Below are 20,254 nucleotides of genomic sequence, written 5' to 3'. Positions count from 1 at the left end.
CAATTTTAACAGAACTTTTTCATTCTTCATTACTGAAAAAAAAAAAGTAAAACACAATGCATTACTATTTTCAAAATGGATTGAATTCCCCCAACAATGACTATGTGTTACCAATATATCCCTCTCAGTCCCACTGCAGCACATACTGTACCAGTGTGAAAGTAGGAAGGTACACAGTACCGGTAAAACAATACGTGCCGGTACTATGCACCATATGAATTATAAGAGGATGTAAATCTCCCAGTCTCTCTCCATATCCGCAACAGAGCGGGCTCCGGTCAGTGGCATGGATGCCCATATATGGATATGCTCATATTTGGGCATCCCATGTCACTGACCGGAGCCGGCTCTGAGTATAGGGATATATGCGGAGACGCAGAGGTGCAAGGAAATGGGAGGAGGCACGGTGAGAAACAGGGAGAGACCACAGGAAGATAGAGGGCAACAACTTCCACAAGGTACGTCTATGTGTATAATTGTTTGTATTTTGTGCAGAGGGGGTAATTTCAGATAAAATACAATTCTCCACCCTCTACGAAACAATTCCACTTTGTTCAGTAAGCCAGAAAGTCTTGGTCCCATGTGGACTGAATTTTAATGCAAATTAGGTCCTTAATACACAAGTAAAGAATATAGATACTCATTCTCTACTGTAAGAAGTGCCACATTGCCCACTATTTAGGTCCTGTGCCCAGATTGTGACCAAGCATGGCAGAGGTGAGATTCCCCCAACTCCAATTTGCTACACTCTCCAAGAGAGATAATTGTGATCAGAGATGGAACTATGGGGGGGGGGGGGGGTGAGCAGGGTCGCTGCCCAGGGAGTAGCCCGACTGGGGGCACGGAAATCTCATTTGGTGCATATGTTGCAGCGTTGCATTGATTGGCCGGTCAATCTGCACTGCTGCCTGTCACAGTGACATCATGATCGGGCACTGTGATCAGCTATAGCGCTGACCCAGGTGACATAGTTCAGCACTTTACAAGGAGGGAACAGATGTTGTGGGTGACAGATGTTGGGGGTAGGCTAAGACTGTTGACCAGAGTAACGTGGAGACTTACTGCACTCTGCATGCCCATCCTCTCCCTGACATCAGGGGAAGGAAGTGGCCCTGGTGTGTGTGTAGGTATACCAGATGTCAGTGTATGCATAAGTAAGTATGCCTGTGTAGTGGGAGGTGTAGGGGCATTAAGCTGGAGGACTTAAACCAGTCACAAAAGCACATAGATACCTCTTATTATACCGCACCAAATGCTGATAATATCATGCTGTAGCTGCACTTTACAGAAGATGATGCAGAATCCATCATATCATAGCCACACTGTGCATATGATGTACTGAATCAGTAACACCAGGAAGACATCTCCATTTAAGGGGTACAGTTGAAGTTAACAGAATATGTCCAGCACTTTGGTGTGTAGCCCATAAATAATAATTGTGCACATTACCAGAACATACTTGCAACTGCAAGATCATTTTGCTGCTTGTAGTGTATGCTCGTCCTGTGCAGTGTTGTAGTAGATCCATCTCTTCAGTGTTCACTGCAACAAAAGTAAGACATTGCATTAATATTACAGACGTTTGGGGGCTGAAATCTCACTTCGCTGCGGACAATTTCCCTTTGCATAAGATTCTTGTGATTATGTCAATGATGATCAATAACTACATCATAACACAGCCGCTCTATACAGAAGATGTACTTGCTATCAATGGTCATGGAGGTAATACGTCACACAATGTACAGATATAGCAAGGATTATTTCTTCCTCTGGTGCATTATGGCATTATGATGGGAAATGTTGTGAGATTCTGCATTATCAGCATCACTGAATCTTTTGGAAATTAAGTGATATTCTATGTTTTAATGCAATATTATGGATGATCAGCCGGTAAAATAATAATAGCTTGCTGTATCTGTAGCCATGCTCTACCCATGATGTGCTAAATCAATGACTGCAGAGAGATTCAGAGTGGTAAACATGACTGGAACGCATCTCTGAATAATGGGCAGCAAAGCAGTGCAGAATAGGAGGTGAAAGTATTTAAAATGGAAGACCCTTAGCAGCTGTGTGGGGAGTAGACAGTACAGACTGACCAAGTAAATGGTAAAAGGAGTAACTTCAACATTACTTGGCTTTGTTCTCCACATTGAAGCTTTCCTCCTCTTTAAATCACTAATACTGATGCCATGTGTAACCTGTACTGAGAGTTATATAATCTACTGGCCTAGATGAAACCATATGATGCAAACAGGTTCCATCCCACTCGATTCATAGAATTGAACCACCTCAACCTTTCATAACAATCACATAGAACTGCAGCAGTGCGCTACTGCACATGTTCTTGTTATGAATGGTAGTAGATGTGGTCCTTGGGTCAAAACTTCATACAGCAGCCACACTCTACTCATGATGTATTGAATCAACAAAAACCTGCATGGTACAGATCACAGGAAGGGTAGAGTAGAGGTGAATATGTCCAATGCGAAACCCTTAGCAGCTGGATTGTGTGGAGTCAATAAAACGACAAATACTAAATGAGAAATATACACATTGCTTATCTGTCTCTGTGTAGTCATTTTCCTCCTCTTCAACTGTCCTTCAAAATTTCTCTTCTGCCAGAAAAGAAACACATGGCTTCAATATTCACTGTTCTTCCCTCCTGAAATAAAAGTTAAGCATTGCATGGTTATGATCATACATACAATTAACCTTGCGCCAAACTATGTGATCCAAAGTAAATCCACCTCCCTCCCACAGCTGTGTTCCTTCTAGAGCTTCTACCACACAAGTCATTAATGTTCGTGACACTGTACTGCAGTCACAGTCTGCACACAAAGTAATGAATCAATTACATCACACTGAAAAGGCAGTCTACATGATGCAATAGTTATCCATAATAACTATGTCATGCAAAGGACAGGAAAGCCTATATGTATATCATTAGGGGAGAGGGGAAAAAAATAAATAAAAAATAAGTGCGACAAATTAAAACAGACAATAGGAAAGTAAATCCTTGCCCTGGGAACTTTACAATCTAAGAGAAATGTTAGAAGACTTAAAGAGAGGCAGCAGTTGGGGGAAGAAGTGCAGTAGATAACACTGCTTGTCCTTAATGGTGGGTACTTTTAGTAGAAAGCACTTCTTGGGAACAATAGTTGTTAGCAGTGACTGTGGGTGTGGGACAGTAGCCACGAGTCAAAGTTTTTGAAATTCTTGATTTAAGTCGTGAATTTTAAGATTGGTCTTAAATGTGGGTGGAAGAGGTTATGTTGGCATATACTGAGTGTGAGGGAGTTTCACATGTACGGTGCAGTGATGGAAAATGGTTTCAGGCAAGTGAGAGAACAGTAGAGGTGAAAGAAGTTAACAGGAGACAGTTATGGTTATAGTGCAAGAGACGAGCAAGGGCATAACGAGAGATCAAAGATGATATGCAAGAAGGAGCAGATTAATGGAGAGCCTTCACAAAAAGGTAAGGAGGAGAACTTTGTAGGTGATACAAAAACTTGATGGGATGCCAGGACAGGGATTTAAGGAGATGAGCAGAGACTGTTGTGGGAGAAAGTGAGATTATTCAAGCAGCAGAGTTTTGCATAGGAGAAAGTTGTGAAGCAGGGAGGCCTGTTAGTAGTATTTTAAAATAACCCATAGGATAACAGTATACATTGGAGTTTTAGCAGTAGGTTGAGAGGGGAAAGGGAAGATCTTGGTAATATTACAGAGAAAGAGGATCCAAACTTTACCCATGGCCATGCATGTGAATGGAGATGGAATTGAAGAGCCAAATGTTACTCCTAGGCAACATGTTTGATGACAAGATAGATGGTAGTACTGTTTACTGTGATGGAGAAAGGGGATAATATGAGCCCAGTTTTAGACATTAAGTTTAAGGCAGTGGAGTGCCATCCATGAGCATATAGCCAGGAGGCAACCCAAGAGTAGGGACTGGATTGCAGGAGTGAGAGCAGGGGTGGATAGATTTGTGTGTGTATCATCTGCATAGAGATTATATCTAAGGCCAAAAGAGTTGATGAGGTCACCAAATGATAGTATGTAGAGAGAAAGAGAGATCTCAGAACAGAGCCCTGATGTATACCCACAGACAGATCAATAGAAGACGAAGACATGTTAGCAACAGAGATGGAGAATGTGTGACAGGAAAGTTATGATGAAAACCAGGATAGAACTGTGTTACGGATACAAAGAGAGAGTTTAGAATATGAAGGAGGAGAGTGATTGAGAGCATCAAACGCAGCAGATAGATCAAGTAGGATTAGTAGGGAAAAGTGACCTTGGGAATTTGCTTTAAGCACAGTCTGTAGAACGAGCTGTACGAAAGGCAGGTTGTAAAGGATCCAGGAGGGAATGTGATTTAAGAATGTTGACATTCTAGCAATTAGGAGACAAACAGCAGGAGGGATACAGGGTGGTAGTTAGTAAGGCACATAGGGTGTAGGTTGTTTCTGAGAAAAGGGTGACCACTACAGGCTTAAAGTAAGAGGGTAAAGAGCCAGAGAATATGGAGGAATTGAAGATGTGGGTGAGAGTGGGGACTAAGAGATGCAGTAAGGTGTGAGGGGATATGATCTAGAGGGCATGTGGTAGAGGGAGAAGAGAAGATGATTTGCTTCCAGCTCTGTAAGAGAAGAAAAAGAGTCAAATGCAGAAGGAGAATTAGGTAGGAGAGAAGGGGGAAGGGACAGAAGGAATCTCCTTGTGGGTGGCATCCACCTTGTCTCTGAAGTAGTCAAATGCTTGAGGAGAAGTGAAGGAAGGATGGCAAGTGTGAGGAGAAGGTTAGTGGAGGGAGTCAAATACAGGGAAAAAAAGACAGCGTAAATTAAATTTGAGTGTTGATGAATGTGAAAAAAAAGTAGTGTGGTTTGGCCCCAAAGAGCAGCTTTATACAGGACTGGAGACATTTTTACTGTAGAAAAATCAAATATCAATTGTGTGATTTCCTTCATAGGCATTAAGAACAGCGAGTGGAAGTGTGATGAACATGTTTGGGAATTTAGCCAAGGGTGTGGGTTAGAGGGACGAGTGTGTCAGAACCTAGAAGGGGCATATAGATAGGAGGATAGCATTGCAAGAGTTAATAAGATTGTTAGTTTAAGTGAAAAGAGAGAGAGAGCAGAGAGGTTAGAGTAGATGTCAGAGGAGAGTTTAATTAAGCAGAGGAAAATCAGTGGGACAGGTAAGACACGGTGAGGGGAATGACTGATTGTGACTGATGAGAGCAGAAGAGGTTATGTACAACTAGAGCCTTGTTAGTAAGAGTGGACATTCCAGAGGGCACAGGAGAAGGGAAGAGAAAAGTAAGGAAAGGAATGTGGATTACATTAGATAGGTTAACACTCTTAGCAGGGAGGCCCGATGTGTATATGAGCCGGTCCAAGATTATAAGAGATATCCCCCAACATCAGCGAGCATAGAAGGAGACACAGAGATAGGTGTAGAGAGAGACAGAGATAGGGGTATGTAGAGAGAGAAGGACGTCAAGAGAATGAGACAGATAGACGTAGAGAGAGGAGACGTAGAGAGAGGGGGGCGTAGAGAATGAGGGAAGGTGGAAGAGAATAGGATGTGCAGGAGTGCATTTCATTGAGCAGTGCAGAAATAGCTGCAATAGAGGTCTGTACAAATGGTGCTTTGTGTAGACACATGCAAAGGTAGGGGAAGGAAAGTGTATAGAACATGTGGATAAAAGCAGGAGTGTGGAAGTTAGAGAAATTAGAAAAGTTTTACAGAGGAGTGAGGAAACAGTAAACAGAAAGAACAAGAGAGAGGTTACATTGGGATGACGTGCTGTGGTAGAGAGAAATGCTAGGAGAGAGCCTCCAGATATTAGAGGACATGAATTGAGGGAGCAAATGTATAAATCAAAACCGGAGGGGGAGGTATAGCACGAAAGCTTGCACAGCAGTTGATGAAGATTATAGTCTTAAAGTTGCGTGTACCTGTCAGGGCACTCAAGAAGGTCAATGCTCACAAGTGCAGAGTTCATGAAGAAATGCTGAATCCAGTTCCCCTCCAATTTAATTTTAATATAACTTTTTCATTCTTCATTACTGCAAAAAGCAAACAAAACAAAACCACATTGCATTACTATTTTCAAAATGGATTGAATGACATATTCAACAGTAACTGTGTGATGCCAATATTGCCTTCTCACTCGTAGGCCAGTACGGTCAGGTACCCAGTACTGATAAAACAATAAGTGCCCGTACTAAGTACCAATATGAATTATAAGGAAATGTAAAATCTCCAGGTCTCTCTCCATCTCTGCAACAGATATATGGATAAGCCCATATTAAGGCATCACGTGACCGGAGCCGTCACTGACTGGGTATATGCAAAGATGCAGGGAGATGCAAAGAAAGGGAGGGAGAGAGACAGGGAGAAGATGGGAAACGGAGGGAGGCACGGATGGCGGGCCTCTCTCTTTCACTGGTGCATGCAAGGAGCTGGTCCCAACATCCACAAAGTGTGTGTGTATTATTGGTTGTGTTTTATGGCGGTAGGAGGATAGTGTGTATATTGTGTGTGTGTGGGAGTATTATATTGTGTGTAGGGTATTATAGTGTGTATATTATGTTGAGGTGCAGAGGAGAGTATTAGATTGGGTATCTTGTGTTAGGGGGTATTGTGTATATTGTGTTTAAGACTATAATATTATTGGGGAGATTATTATTGAGGAGGTATTAAAGTGTGTATTGTGGGGAGTATTAGTGTATGTATTATTTGTGGGTGACAGATGCTGTGGGTAGGCCAAGAGTACGGGCCAGACTAAGGTGGAGACTTTCTGTACTCTGCATACAGGACTCTACATGCACTGCAGAGGTGAGATTCCCCCAACTCCAATTTGCTACACTCTCCAAGAGAGATTATTGTGATCAGAGGTGGAAGATGAGCAGGGTCACTGCCCAGGGAGTAGCCTGTCAGGGGGCATGGAAATCTCTTTTGGTGCGTATGTTGCCACGTGGCATTGATTGACCGGTCAATTAGCACTGCTTCCTATCACAGTGACATGATCCGGTGCTGTGATCGGTTGCAGCGCTGACCAAGGTGTGTTAGTGCAGCAATTTACAGGGAGGGAACAGAGGTTGTGGGTGACAGATGCTGGGGGTAGGCCAAGAGTACGGGCCAGAGCAAGGTGGAGATATTCTGTACTCTGCATGCCCAGGACTCTGCATGCATGCCAGTGGCTGTGGGGTGTGTGTGTGTAGGTATGCCAAGTGTCAGTGTGCATAAGTAAGTGTGCTGTGTGTGTAAGTAAGTTTGCCTGTGTGGCAGGAGGTGTAGGGGGGTGGGGGGCGGGGGGCGGTTCAGCTGGAGGACTTTACCCAGCACAAAAGCACATAGATGCCTCTGATTATATCACCCCAAATGCTGATAATATCCTGCTGTAGATGCACTTTACAGAAGATGATATAGATGTCATCAGTGTTTGGTGGGTTCATTAAATCAATCCATCATATAATAGCCACACTGTGCATATGATGTACTGAATCAGTAACACCAATCACAGGAAGACATCTCCATGGTAGGGGTAGTGTTGAAGTTAACAAAATATGTCCAGCACTGTGGAGTGGAGCCCATACATAATAATTGTGCACATTACCAGAACAACATATTGTCAACTGCATGATCATTTTGCTGCTTGTAGTGTATACTCTTGTCCTGTGCAGTGTTGTAGTAGATCCGTCTCTTCGGTGTTCACTGCAATAAAAGTAAGACATTGCATTAATATTACAGAAGTTTGGGGGCTGAAATCCCACTATGCTAATGACAGTTTCCCTTTGCATAAGATTCTTGTGATTATATCTCAATGATGATCAATAACAACTACATCATAACACAGCTGCTCTATACAGAATATGTATTTGCCATCAATGGTCATGGAGGCAATATGTCACACAATGTACATATATAGCAAGGATTATTTCTTCCTATGGTGTATTATGATGGGAGGGTGAGATTCTGCATTATCAGCATCAGTAAATCTGTAGGAAACTGAGTGATATTCTATTTTTTAATGCAATATTAGGGTAAAATAAAGCTTGCTGTATCTATAGCCATGCTCTACCCATGATGTGCTGAATCAATCACTGCAGAGCGATTTAGAGTGGTAAACATGACTTGAACTCATCTCTGAATAGAGGGTAGCACAGTAGTGCAGAGTAGAAGGTGAATGTATCTCAAATGGAAACCCTTAGCAGCTGTGTGGGGAGTAGACAGTACAGACTGACCAAGTAAATAGTAAAAAGTAGTAACTTCAACATTACTTGGTTTTGTTCTCCACTCCTGTTTTTCTGTTCTTTAAATCACTAATACTGATGCCATATGTAACCTGTACTGAGAGTTATATACTCTACTGGCCTAGATCAAATTAAATGATGCAAACAGGATCCCTCCCACTCAAGATTCATATGATTGCACCACCTCAACCTTTCATAGCAATAACATAGAACTGCAGCAGTGCGCTACTGCACATGTTCTTGTTATGAATGGTAGTAGATGTGGTCCTTGGGTCAGTACTTCATACTGTAGCCACACTCTATTCATGATGTATTGAATCAACAAAAATCTGCATGGTACAGATCACAGGAAGGGGTGGAGTAGAGGTGAATATGTCCAATGCGAAACCCTTAGCAGCCGGATTTTTTGGAGTCAATAAAACGACAAATACTAAATGAGAAATATACACATTGCTTATCTGTCTCTGTGTAGTCATTTTCCTCCTCTTCAACTGTCCTTCAATTTTCTATTTTGCAAGAAAATGAACACATGGCTTCAATATTCACTTCTGTTCTGCAGTCTTTCCTCTTGAAATAAAAAAGTTAAGCATTGCATTATTATTATTATAATTATTATTGACGATACATACAATGAACCTTGCTCCAAACCATGTGATACAAAGCAAATCCACCTCCCTCCCACAGCTGTGCTCCTTCTAGAGCTTCTACCACACAAGTTATTCATGTCAGTGAAACTGTACTGCAGTCCCGGTCTGCACACAATCTACTGAATCAATGACATCACACTGTGTCACACAATGTCATGCTAACGACAGGAAACAATCTTTGTATATATCTTTGTATATATAATAATAATAATAATAAAAAAAATAAGACAGGACAGACACTCCTACATTGCAATCAATAGAAAATAACTGGGACAGGCACTTCAAGGATGCATACAGTCCCGGATAAACTGTAGCTACCTATACACGTGTGCCTTGTCTCTAGACTCTGCATATATCTCTATTTATATACCACCCATTGTGTACTCAGCGCTTTACAAGAGAGACCAAAAAGTACAGGAAATTATTATACAATAAGTTCAACAAACAAAAACAGACAATAGGAAAGTAAATCCCTGTCCTGGGTAGTTTACAATCTAAGAGAAATGTAAGGAGACTTACAGAGAGACAACAGGTGGGGGAACAAGTGCAGTAGATGACAATGCTTGTCCTTAATGGTGGGTACTTGTAGTATAAAGCACTTCTTGGGAACAATAGTTAGTGACTGAATGAGTGACAGTAGCAACGAGTAAAAGCTATTGAAATGCTTCATTTAAGTTGTGAATTTTAAGGTTGATTTTAAATGTGGGTGGAAGAGGTTATGTTGGCATATACTGAGTGTGTGTGAGTTTCACAGGTAAATTGATGGGAAAGGGTTTCAGGCAAGAGAGCGAGTGCGCAGTAGAGGTGTAAGAAGTATAATGGAGACAGTTATTAGTAGAGCTTAGGAGACGAGGAAGGGCATAACGAGACCAAAGATGATATGTAGGAAGGAGCAGATGAATAGAGAATAGTGTTGGACTGGGTCCTCAACTATAAAAAAATGGGTAACGGGTACCCGGCCAAAATGAAAGGTTCTACCCGGTCGGGTACACGGTTTGGCACTTACCTTCCGGGTGGCGGTGAAATCTAGGATCAGCAGCAGTCCTGTGACGGTGGCAGCATCTGTGGTGTCTTCAGCCGGCGGGGGAGCTGCAGGCTCACAGACACAGCTTACCTGCTTCGGTGCTGTGGAAGTGATTCCTGCAGCTCCCCCCGCCAGGTGAAGACACCTCTGATGCTGCCAACATCAGAGGACTGCTGCTGCTGATCCTAGATGTCTTAGGAAAGGTAAGTATAAAAGATTATTTCCAGCTGCCCTGACATTACCCGACGCCGGGTATTACCCGGCCAAGTCCACTTCTCAGTGGCCGGTTTCGAAAGAGTTTAGAATATGAATGAGAAGAGTGATTGACAGTATCAAAAGCAGAAGAGAGATCAAGCAGGATTAGTAAGTAAAATGGACCTTGGGAATTTTCTTTATGTACATAATTGGTTACATTGGGAAAGGCAGATTGTGAAGGGCCCAGAGGAGCATGTGATTTAAGAATGTTGATCAAACGGGAGATCACAAGACGTTCTAGCAATTAGGAGGCAAATGGTAGGAAGGATACAGGGCGATAGTTAGAAATTCACACAAGGTCAAGGTTATTTTTGAGAATAGGGGTGACCACTGCATGCTTAAAAGGAAGAGTTGAAAGAGCCAAAGGATATGGAGGAATTGAAGATGTGGGTGAGAGTGAGAATATAGGATTGAGAGGGCATGTGGTAGAGGGAGAAGAGAAGATCAGGTTCCAGCTTTGTGACAGGAGAAAAGGAGTCAAGAGTGCAATGAGATCTAGATAGAAAAAGAGAGAGGGGGAAGGGAGAGAACGAATCTACTTGTGGATGGCATCCACCTTGCCTCAAGTGAGCAAAGGCTTGAGGAGAAATAAAGGATGGATGTTAAGTGGGAGGAGAAAGTCAGTGGTGGGACTCAAATACATAGAAGACAGTGTGAATGAAATTGGAGTGTTGATGAGTGAGGAAAAAGTAGTGTTTGACCTTAAAAAAAGGAGCAGAGTTTTACAGAACAGGACAAAGGTTTAGTGTAGAAAATCAGACTGTGAGATTTCCTCCATAGGTGTTAAGAGCAGCAGTGTGATGTGATGAAGTGTGATGAGAGCGTGCTTGTGAATTTAACCAATGCATGGGTTAGGCTGCGTCTATAGTAAGCACGCAACAGAAGGCAAAGTTAGCGCATGCCTGTCGCTCCAGCAATCCCTGCACTGAGGTCCGAGGCGACGGGGAGGCCCTGCATCGCTCGCACGCACTGTGGACGACCAAGCGTGTGACCATGATAATCACGGCCTTAGAGGGATGAGTGTGTCAGAGCCTAGAAGGGGCATATAGATGATGGAGGAGGAGGGAGGAGGAGATGATAGCATTGTAAGAGTTAACAAGATAGTTAGTTTAAGCAGAAAGTGAGGAAAGGTTAGAGATAAGGGTAGATGTCAGAGGAGAGAGTTCAATTAAGCTGAGGTATCGAGTAGGACAGGGGTGAGGGGAATGAGAAGTGGTGGATGATGAGAGCAGAAGAGGTCATGTACAAATAGACCATGTTAGTCGTAGAGCAGACATTCCAGAGGGCACGTGAGAAGGGAAGAGTAAAGTGAGACAAGGAATGTGGATTACATTAGATGGGTTAATACGCTTAGCAGGGAGGTGGAGAGAGAGGCAAGAGGCAGAGGGTGGTGTAGGGGTAGAGGAAGAGATGTTGCATGTACCTTGTCAGAACATTAAAGAACGTCAATTCACACTGGTGCAGAGTTGATGATGAAATGCTGAATCCAGTTCACGTCCAATTCAATTTTAACAGAACTTTTTCATTCTTCATTACTGCAAAAAAAAAAAGTAAAAAACAATGCATTACTATTTTCAAAATGGATTGAATTCCCCCACCAATGACTATGTGTTACCAATATATCCCTCTCAGTCCCACTGCAGCACATACTGTACCAGTGTGAAAGTAAGAAGGTACACAGTACCGGTAAAACAATACGTGCCGGTACTATGCACCATATGAATTATAAGGGGATGTAAATCTCCCAGTCTCTCTCCATATCCGCAACAGAGTGGGCTCCGGTCAGTGGCATGGATGCCCATATATGGATATGCTCATATTTGGGCATCCCATGTCACTGACCGGAGCCGGCTCTGAGTATAGGGATATATGCGGAGACGCAGAGGTGCAAGGAAATGGGAGGAGGCACGGTGAGAAACAGGGAGAGACCACAGGAAGATAGAGGGCAACAACTTCCACAAGGTACGTCTATGTGTATAATTGTTTGTATTTTGTGCAGAGGGGGTAATTTCAGATAAAATACAATTCTCCACCCTCTACGAAATAATTCCACTTTGTTCAGTAAGCCAGAAAGTCTTGGTCCCATGGGGACTGAATTTTAATGCAAATAAGGTCCTTAATACACAAGTAAAGAATAAAGTTACTTATTCTCTACTGTAAGAAGTGCCACATTGCCCACTATTTGGGTCCTGTGCCCAGATTGTGACCATGCATGGCAGAGGTGAGATTCCCCCAACTCCAATTTGCTACACTCTCCAAGAGAGATAATTGTGATCAGAGGTGGAACTAGGGGAGGGGGTGAGCAGGGTCACTGCCCAGGGAGTAACCTGACTGGGGGCACGGAAATCTCATTTAGTGCATATGTTGCGGCACTGCATTGATTGACCGGTCAATCTGCACTGCTGCCTGTCACAGTGACATCCTGATCGGGCACTGTGATCAGCTATAGCACTGACCCAGGTGAGATAGTTCAGCACTTTACAAGGAGGGAACAGATGTTGTGGGTGACAGATGCTGGGGGTAGGCCAAGACTGTTGGCCAGAGTAACGTGGAGACTTACTGCACTCTGCATGCCCATCCTCTCCCTGACATCAGGGGAAGGAAGTGGCCCTGGGGTGTGTGTAGGTATGCCAGATGTCAGTGTATGCATAAGTAAGTATGCCTGTGTAGTGGGAGGTGTAGGGGCGTTAAGCTGGAGGACTTAAAACAGGCACAAAAGCACATAGATACCTCTGATTATACCGCACCAAATGCTGATAATATCATGCTGTAGCTGCACTTTACAGAAGATGATGCAGATGTCATCATTGGTTGGTGGGTTCATTAAATCAATCCATCATATCATAACCACACTGTGCATATGATGTACTGAATCAGTAACACCAGGAAGACATCTCCATGTTAGGAGTAGAGTTGAAGTTAACAGAATATGTCCAGCACTGTGGTGTGTAGCCCATAAATAATAATTGTGCACATTACCAGAACAACATACTGTCAACTGCAAGATCATTTTGCTGCTTGTAGCGTATGCTCATCCTGTACAGTGTTGTAGTAGATCCGTCTCTTCAGTGTTCACTGCAACAAAAGTAAGACATTGCATTAATATTACAGACGTTTGGGGGCTGAAATCTCACTTCGCTGCGGACAATTTCCCTTTGCATAAGATTCTTGTGATTATGTCAATGATGATCAATAACTGCATCATAACACAGCCGCTCTATACAGAAGATGTACTTGCTCTCAATGGTCATGGAGGTAATACGTCACACAATGTACAGATATAGCAAGGATTATTTCTCCAACTGGTGCATTATGGCATTATGATGGGAAATGTTGTGAGATTCTGCATTATCAGCATCACTGAATCTTTTGGAAATTAAGTGATATTCTATGTTTTAATGCAATATTATGGATGATCAGCCGGTAAAATAATAATAGCTTGCTGTATCTGTAGCCATGCTCTACCCATGATGTGCTGAACCAATGACTGCAGAGAGATTCAGAGTGGTAAACATGACTGGAACGCATCTCTGAATAATGGGCAGCAAAGCAGTGCAGAATAGGAGGTGAAAGTATTTAAAATGGAAGATCCTTAGCAGCTGTGTGGAGAGTAGACAGTACAGACTGACCAAGTAAATGGTAAAAGGAGTAACTTCAACATTACTTGGCTTTGTTCTCCACATTGAAGCTTTCCTCCTCTTTAAATCACTAATACTGATGCCATGTGTAACCTGTACTGAGAGTTATATAATCTACTGGCCTAGATGAAACCATATGATGCAAACAGGATCCATCCCACTCCAGATTCATAGAATTGAACCACCTCAACCTTTCATAACAATCACATAGAACTGCAGCTGTGCGCTACTGCACATGTTCTTGTTATGAATGGTAGTAGATGTGGTCCTTGGGTCTTTACTTCATACTGTAGCCACCCTCTACTCATGATGTATTGAATCAACGAAAACTTGCATGGTTCAGATCACAGGAAGGGGTAGAGTAGAGATGAAAATATTCAATGTGAAACCCGTAGCAGCCGGATTGTGTGGAGTCAATAAAACGACAAATACTAAATGGTAAATGAGAAATATACACATTGCTTATCTGTCTCTGTGTAGTAATTTTCCTTCTCTTCAACTGTCCTTCAAATTTTCTCTTTTGCAAGAAAAGGAACACATGGCTTCAATATTCACTTCTGTTCTGCAGTCATCCCTCCTGAAATAAAAGTTAAGCATTGCATTGTTATTATGATAATACATACAATAAACCTTGCTCCAAACCATTTGATGCAAAGCAAATCCACCTCCCACCCACAGCTGTGCTCCTTCTAGAGCATGCATGTCAAACTCCAGTCCTCGAGGGTCCCAAACAGGCCAGGTTTTCAGAAGGGATATCCTGAAAACCTGGCCTGTTTGCTGCCCTCGAGGACTGGAGTTTGACATCCTTGTTCTTGAGCTTCTACCACGCAAGTCATCCATGTGAGTGACACTGTACTGCAGTCCTGGTCTGCACACAATCTACTGAATCAATGACATCACACTGTAAAGGCAATCTACAAGATGTATTAGTTGTCCACACTTCCGAAATGTTACTTTTATGTCCAAATCACTTATTCCCATGACCTGATATTTGTATTTGTTATTTATAGGATTGTCACAAAGAGTTGATGAGGTCACCAAATGATAGTATGTAGAGAGAAAGAGAGATCTCAGAACAGAGCCCTGATGTATACCCACAGACAGATCAATAGAAGACGAAGACATGTTAGCAACAGAGATGGAGAATGTGTGACAGGAAAGTTATGATGAAAACCAGGATAGAACTGTGTTACGGATACCAAGAGAGAGTTTAGAATATGAAGGAGGAGAGTGATTGAGAGCATCAAACGCAGCAGATAGATCAAGTAGGATTAGTAGGGAAAAGTGACCTTGGGAATTTGCTTTAAGCACAGTCTGTAGAACGAGCTGTACGAAAGGCAGGTTGTAAAGGATCCAGGAGGGTATGTGATTTAAGAATGTTGACATTCTAGCAATTAGGAGACAAACAGCAGGAGGGATATAGGGCGGTAGTTAGTAAGGCACATAGGGTGTAGGTTGTTTCTGAGAAAAGGGTGACCACTACAGGCTTAAAGTAAGAGGGTAAAGAGCCAGAGAATAGGGAGGAATTGAAGATGTGGGTGAGAGTGGGGACTAAGAGATGCAGTAAGGTGTGAGGGGATACGATCTAGAGGGCATGTGGTAGAGGGAGAAGAGAAGATGATTTGCTTCCAGCTCTGTAAGAGAAGAAAAAGAGTCAAATGCAGAAGGAGAATTAGGTAGGAGAGAAGGGGGAAGGGACAGAAGGAATCTCCTTGTGGGTGGCATCCACCTTGTCTCTGAAGTAGTCAAATGCTTGAGGAGAAGTGAAGGAAGGATGGCAAGTGTGAGGAGAAGGTTAGTGGAGGGAGTCAAATACAGGGAAAAAAAGACAGCGTAAATTAAATTTGAGTGTTGATGAATGTGAAAAAAAAGTAGTGTGGTTTGGCCCCAAAGAGCAGCTTTATACAGGACTGGAGACATTTTTACTGTAGAAAAATCAAATATCAATTGTGTGATTTCCTTCATAGGCATTAAGAACAGCGAGTGGAAGTGTGATGAACATGTTTGGGAATTTAGCCAAGGGTGTGGGCTAGAGGGACAAGTGTGTCAGAGCCTAGAGGGGGCATATAGATAGGAGGATAGCACTGTAAGAGTTAATAAGATTGTTAGTTTAAGCGGAAAGAGAGAGAGAGGTTAGAGTAGATGTCAGAGGAGAGTTTAATTAAGCAGAGGAAAATCAGTGGGACAGGTAAGATGGGGTGAGGGGAATGACTGATTGTGAATGATGAGAGCAGAAGAGGTCATGTACAACTAGAGCCTTGTTAGTCAGAGAACGGCCATTCCAGATGGCATAGGAGAAGGGAAGAGAAAAGTAAGGAAAGGAATGTGGATTACATTAGATAGGTTAACACTCTTAGCAGGGAGGCAGAGGCAGGGAGGCCCGATGTGTATATGAGCAGGTTCAAGATTATAAGAGATATCCCACACATCAGCAAACATAGAAGGAGACACAGAGATAGGTGTAGAGAGAGACAGAGATAGCTCTATGTAGAGAGAGAGGGACGTAGAGAGAATGAGACAGATAGGCGCAGAGAGAGGGGGCGCAGAGAGAGGAGGCGCCAAAAGAGGGGGCGCAGAGAGAGAGGGGGTGCAGAGAGAGGGGGCACAGAGAGAGGGGGCACAGAGAGAGGGGGCACAGAGAGAGGGGGCACAGAGAGAGGGGGCACAGAGAGAGGGGGCACAGAGAATAGGATATTAAAGAGTGCTTTTCATTGAGCAGTGCAGAAATAGCTGCAATAGAGGTCTGTACAAATGGTGCAGTGTGTAGACACATGCAAAGGTAGGGGAAGGAAAGAGGAGAACATGTGGATAAAAGCAGGAGTGTGGAAGTTAGAGAAATTTGAAAAGTTTAACAGAGGAGTGAGGAAACAGCAAGCAGAAAGAACAAGAGAGAGGTTACATTGGGATGACATTCTGTGGTAAAGAGAAAATGCTAGGAGAGAGCTTTCAAATATTAGAGGACATGAATTGAGGGAGCAAATGTATAAATCAAAACCTGAGGGGGAGGTATAGCACGAAAGCTTGCACAGCAGATTATAGTCTTAATGTTGCGTGTACCTGTCAGGGTATTCAAGAAGTTAAATTCTCACAAGTGCAGAGTTCATGATGAAATGCTGAATCTAGTTCCCCTCCAATTTAATTTTAATATAACTTTTCCATTCTTCATTACTGCAAAAAGCAAACAAAACAAAACCACATTGCATTACTATTTTCAAAATGGATTGAATGGCATATTCAACAGTGACTGTGTGATGCCAATATTCCCCACTCACTCGTAGTGAAGCACATATTGTACTAGTGTTGAAAGTAGGCCGGTAGAGTCAGGTACGCAGTACTGATAAAACAATAAGTGCCCGTCGTAAGTACCAGCTCCGCAACAGTGCGGGCATCACATTAGTGACGTGGATGAACATATATGGATAAGCCCATATTAAGGCATCACGTGACCAGAGCCGTCACTGACTGGGTATACGTAAAGACGCAGGGAGATGCAAGGAAAGGGAGGGAGAGAGACAGGGAGAAGATGTGAAACGGAGGAAGGCACGGATGGAGGGAGTTCTTCCGAGCTTCTGCGGGCCTCTCTCTTTCACTGGTGCATGCCGGGAGCTGGTCCCAACATCCACAAAGTGTGTGTGTATTATTGGTTGTATTTTATGGGGGTAGGAGGGTAGTGTGTATATTGTGTGTGTGGGAGTATTATATTGTGTGTAGAGGTGCAGAGGAGAGTACTAGATTGTGTATCTTGTGTAAGGGTGTTGTGTATATTGTGTTTGGAGCTATAATATTATTGGGGAGATTAGTATTGAGGAGGTATTATAGTGTGTATTGTGGGGAGTATTAGTGTGTGTATTGTTTGTGGGTGACAGATGCTGGGGGTATGCAGCAATCCCTGCACTGAGGTCCGAGGCGGCTCTGCATCGCTCGCACACACTGTGGATGACCAAGCATGTGCCCATGATAATCATGGCCTTAGAGGGATGAGTGTGTCAGAGCCTAGAAGGGGCATATATATGATGGAGGAGGGAGGAGGAGGGAGGAGGGAGGAGGAGGAGATGATAGCATTGTAAAAGTTAACAAGATAGTTAGTTTAAGCAGAAAGTGAGGAGAGGTTAGAGATAAGGGTAGATGTCAGAGGAGAGAGTTCAATTAAGCTGAGGTATCGAGTAGGACAGGGGTGAGGGGAATGAGAGGTGGTGGATGATGAGAGCAGAAGAGGTCATGTACAAATAGACCTTGTTAGTCAGAGAGCAGTCATTCCAGAGGGCACGTGAGAAGTGAAGAGTAAAGTGAGACATGGAATGTGGATTACATTAGATGGGTTAATACGCTTAGCAGGGAGGTGGAGAGAGAGAGGCAAGAGGCAGAGAGTGGTGCAGGGGTTGAGGAAGAGATGTTGCATGTACCTTATCAGAACATTAAAGAACATCAATTCACACTGGTGCAGAGTTGATGATGAATCCAGTTCACCTCCAATTCAATTTTAACAGAAATGTTTCATTCTTCATTACTGAAAAAAAAGAAAAGTAAAAAACATTTCATTACTATTTTCAAAATGGATTGAATTCCCCCAACAATGACTATGTGTTACCAATATATCCCTCTCAGTCCCACTGCAGCATATACTGTACCAGTGTGAAAGTAGGAAGGTACACAGTACCGGTAAAACAATACGTGCCGGTACTATGCACCATATGAATTATAAGGGGATGTAAATCTCCCAGTCTCTCTCCATATCCGCAACAGAGCGGGCTCCGGTCAGTGGCATGGATGCCCATATATGGGTATGCTCATATTTGGGCATCCCATGTCACTGACCGGAGCCGGCTCTGAGTATAGGGATATATGCGGAGACGCAGAGGTGCAAGGAAATGGGAGGAGGCACGGTGAGAAACAGGGAGAGACCACAGGAAGATAGAGGGCAACAACTTCCACAAGGTACTTGTATGGGTATAATTGTTTGTATTTTGTGCAGAGGGGGTAATTTCAGATAAAATACAATTCTCCACCCTCTACGAAACAATTCCACTTTGTTCAGTAAGCCAGAAAGTCTTGGTCCCATGTGGACTGAATTTAATGCAAATAAGGTCCTTAATACACAAGTAAAGAATAAAGTTACTTATTCTCTACTGTAAGAAGTGCCACATTGCCCACTATTTGGGTCCTGTGCCCAGATTGTGACCATGCATGGCAGAGGTGAGATTCCCCCAACTCCAATTTGCTACACTCTCCAAGAGAGATAATTGTGATCAGAGGTGGAACTAGGGGAGGGGGTGAGCAGGGTCACTGCCCAGGGAGTAACCTGACTGGGGTCACGGAAATCTCATTTAGTGCATATGTTGCGGCACTGCATTGATTGACCGGTCAATCTGCACTGCTGCCTGTCACAGTGACATCCTGATCGGGCACTGTGATCAGCTATAGCACTGACCCAGGTGAGATAGTTCAGCACTTTACAAGGAGGGAACAGATGTTGTGGTGACAGATGCTGGGGGTAGGCCAAGACTGTTGGCCAGAGTAACGTGGAGACTTACTGCACTCTGCATGCCCATCCTCTCCCTGACATCAGGGGAAGGAAGTGGCCCTGGGGTGTGTGTAGGTATGCCAGATGTCAGTGTATGCATAAGTAAGTATGCCTGTGTAGTGGGAGGTGTAGGGGCGTTAAGCTGGAGGACTTAAAACAGGCACTCATCTCACTTCGCTGCGGACAATTTCCCTTTGCATAAGATTCTTGTGATTATGTCAATGATGATCAATAACTGCATCATAACACAGCCGCTCTATACAGAAGATGTACTTGCTATCAATGGTCATGGAGGTAATACGTCACACAATGTACAGATATAGCAAGGATTATTTCTTCCTCTGGTGCATTATGGCATTATGATGGGAAATGTTGTGAGATTCTGCATTATCAGCGTCACTGAATCTTTTGGAAATTAAGTGATATTCTATGTTTTAATGCAATATTATGGATGATCAGCCGGTAAAATAATAAAAGCTTTCTGTATCTGTAGCCATGCTCTACCCATGATGTGCTGAATCAATGACTGCAGAGAGATTCAGAGTGGTAAACATGACTGGAACGCATCTCTAAATAATGGGCAGCAAAGCAGTGCAGAATAGGAGGTGAAAGTATTTAAAATGGAAGACCCTTAGCAGCTGTGTGGGGAGTAGACAGTACAGACTGACCAAGTAAATGGTAAAAGGAGTAACTTCAACATTACTTGGCTTTGTTCTCCACATTGAAGCTTTCCTCCTCTTTAAATCACTAATACTGATGCCATGTGTAACCTGTACTGAGAGTTATATAATCTACTGGCCTAGATGAAACCATATGATGCAAACAGGATCCATCCCACTCCAGATTCATAGAATTGAACCACCTCAACCTTTCATAACAATCACATAGAACTGCAGCTGTGCGCT

General features: G+C 43.1%; 1 long non-coding RNA gene across 1 annotated transcript; it reads right to left on the bottom strand.

Annotated features, from left to right (window-relative positions):
- Positions 1-1,607: 1,607 nt before the first annotated feature.
- LOC142484953 (uncharacterized) lies at positions 1,608-18,322 on the bottom strand. Its single transcript, XR_012798311.1, has 9 exons — positions 18,232-18,322; positions 16,886-16,996; positions 14,286-14,405; positions 13,170-13,265; positions 11,614-11,725; positions 8,712-8,831; positions 7,628-7,725; positions 5,964-6,074; positions 1,608-2,662 (listed from the first exon to the last, which is right to left on the bottom strand). It is a non-coding gene; the product is annotated as an uncharacterized LOC142484953 (long non-coding RNA).
- Positions 18,323-20,254: the final 1,932 nt, after the last annotated feature.

The sequence above is a fragment of the Ascaphus truei genome, unplaced genomic scaffold, assembly GCF_040206685.1.
Source record: "Ascaphus truei isolate aAscTru1 unplaced genomic scaffold, aAscTru1.hap1 HAP1_SCAFFOLD_480, whole genome shotgun sequence".
NCBI lineage: Eukaryota > Metazoa > Chordata > Amphibia > Anura > Ascaphidae > Ascaphus > Ascaphus truei.
The sequence above is the reverse complement of the archived record's forward strand: the minus strand, read 5'-3'. Positions and strand labels throughout refer to the sequence as shown.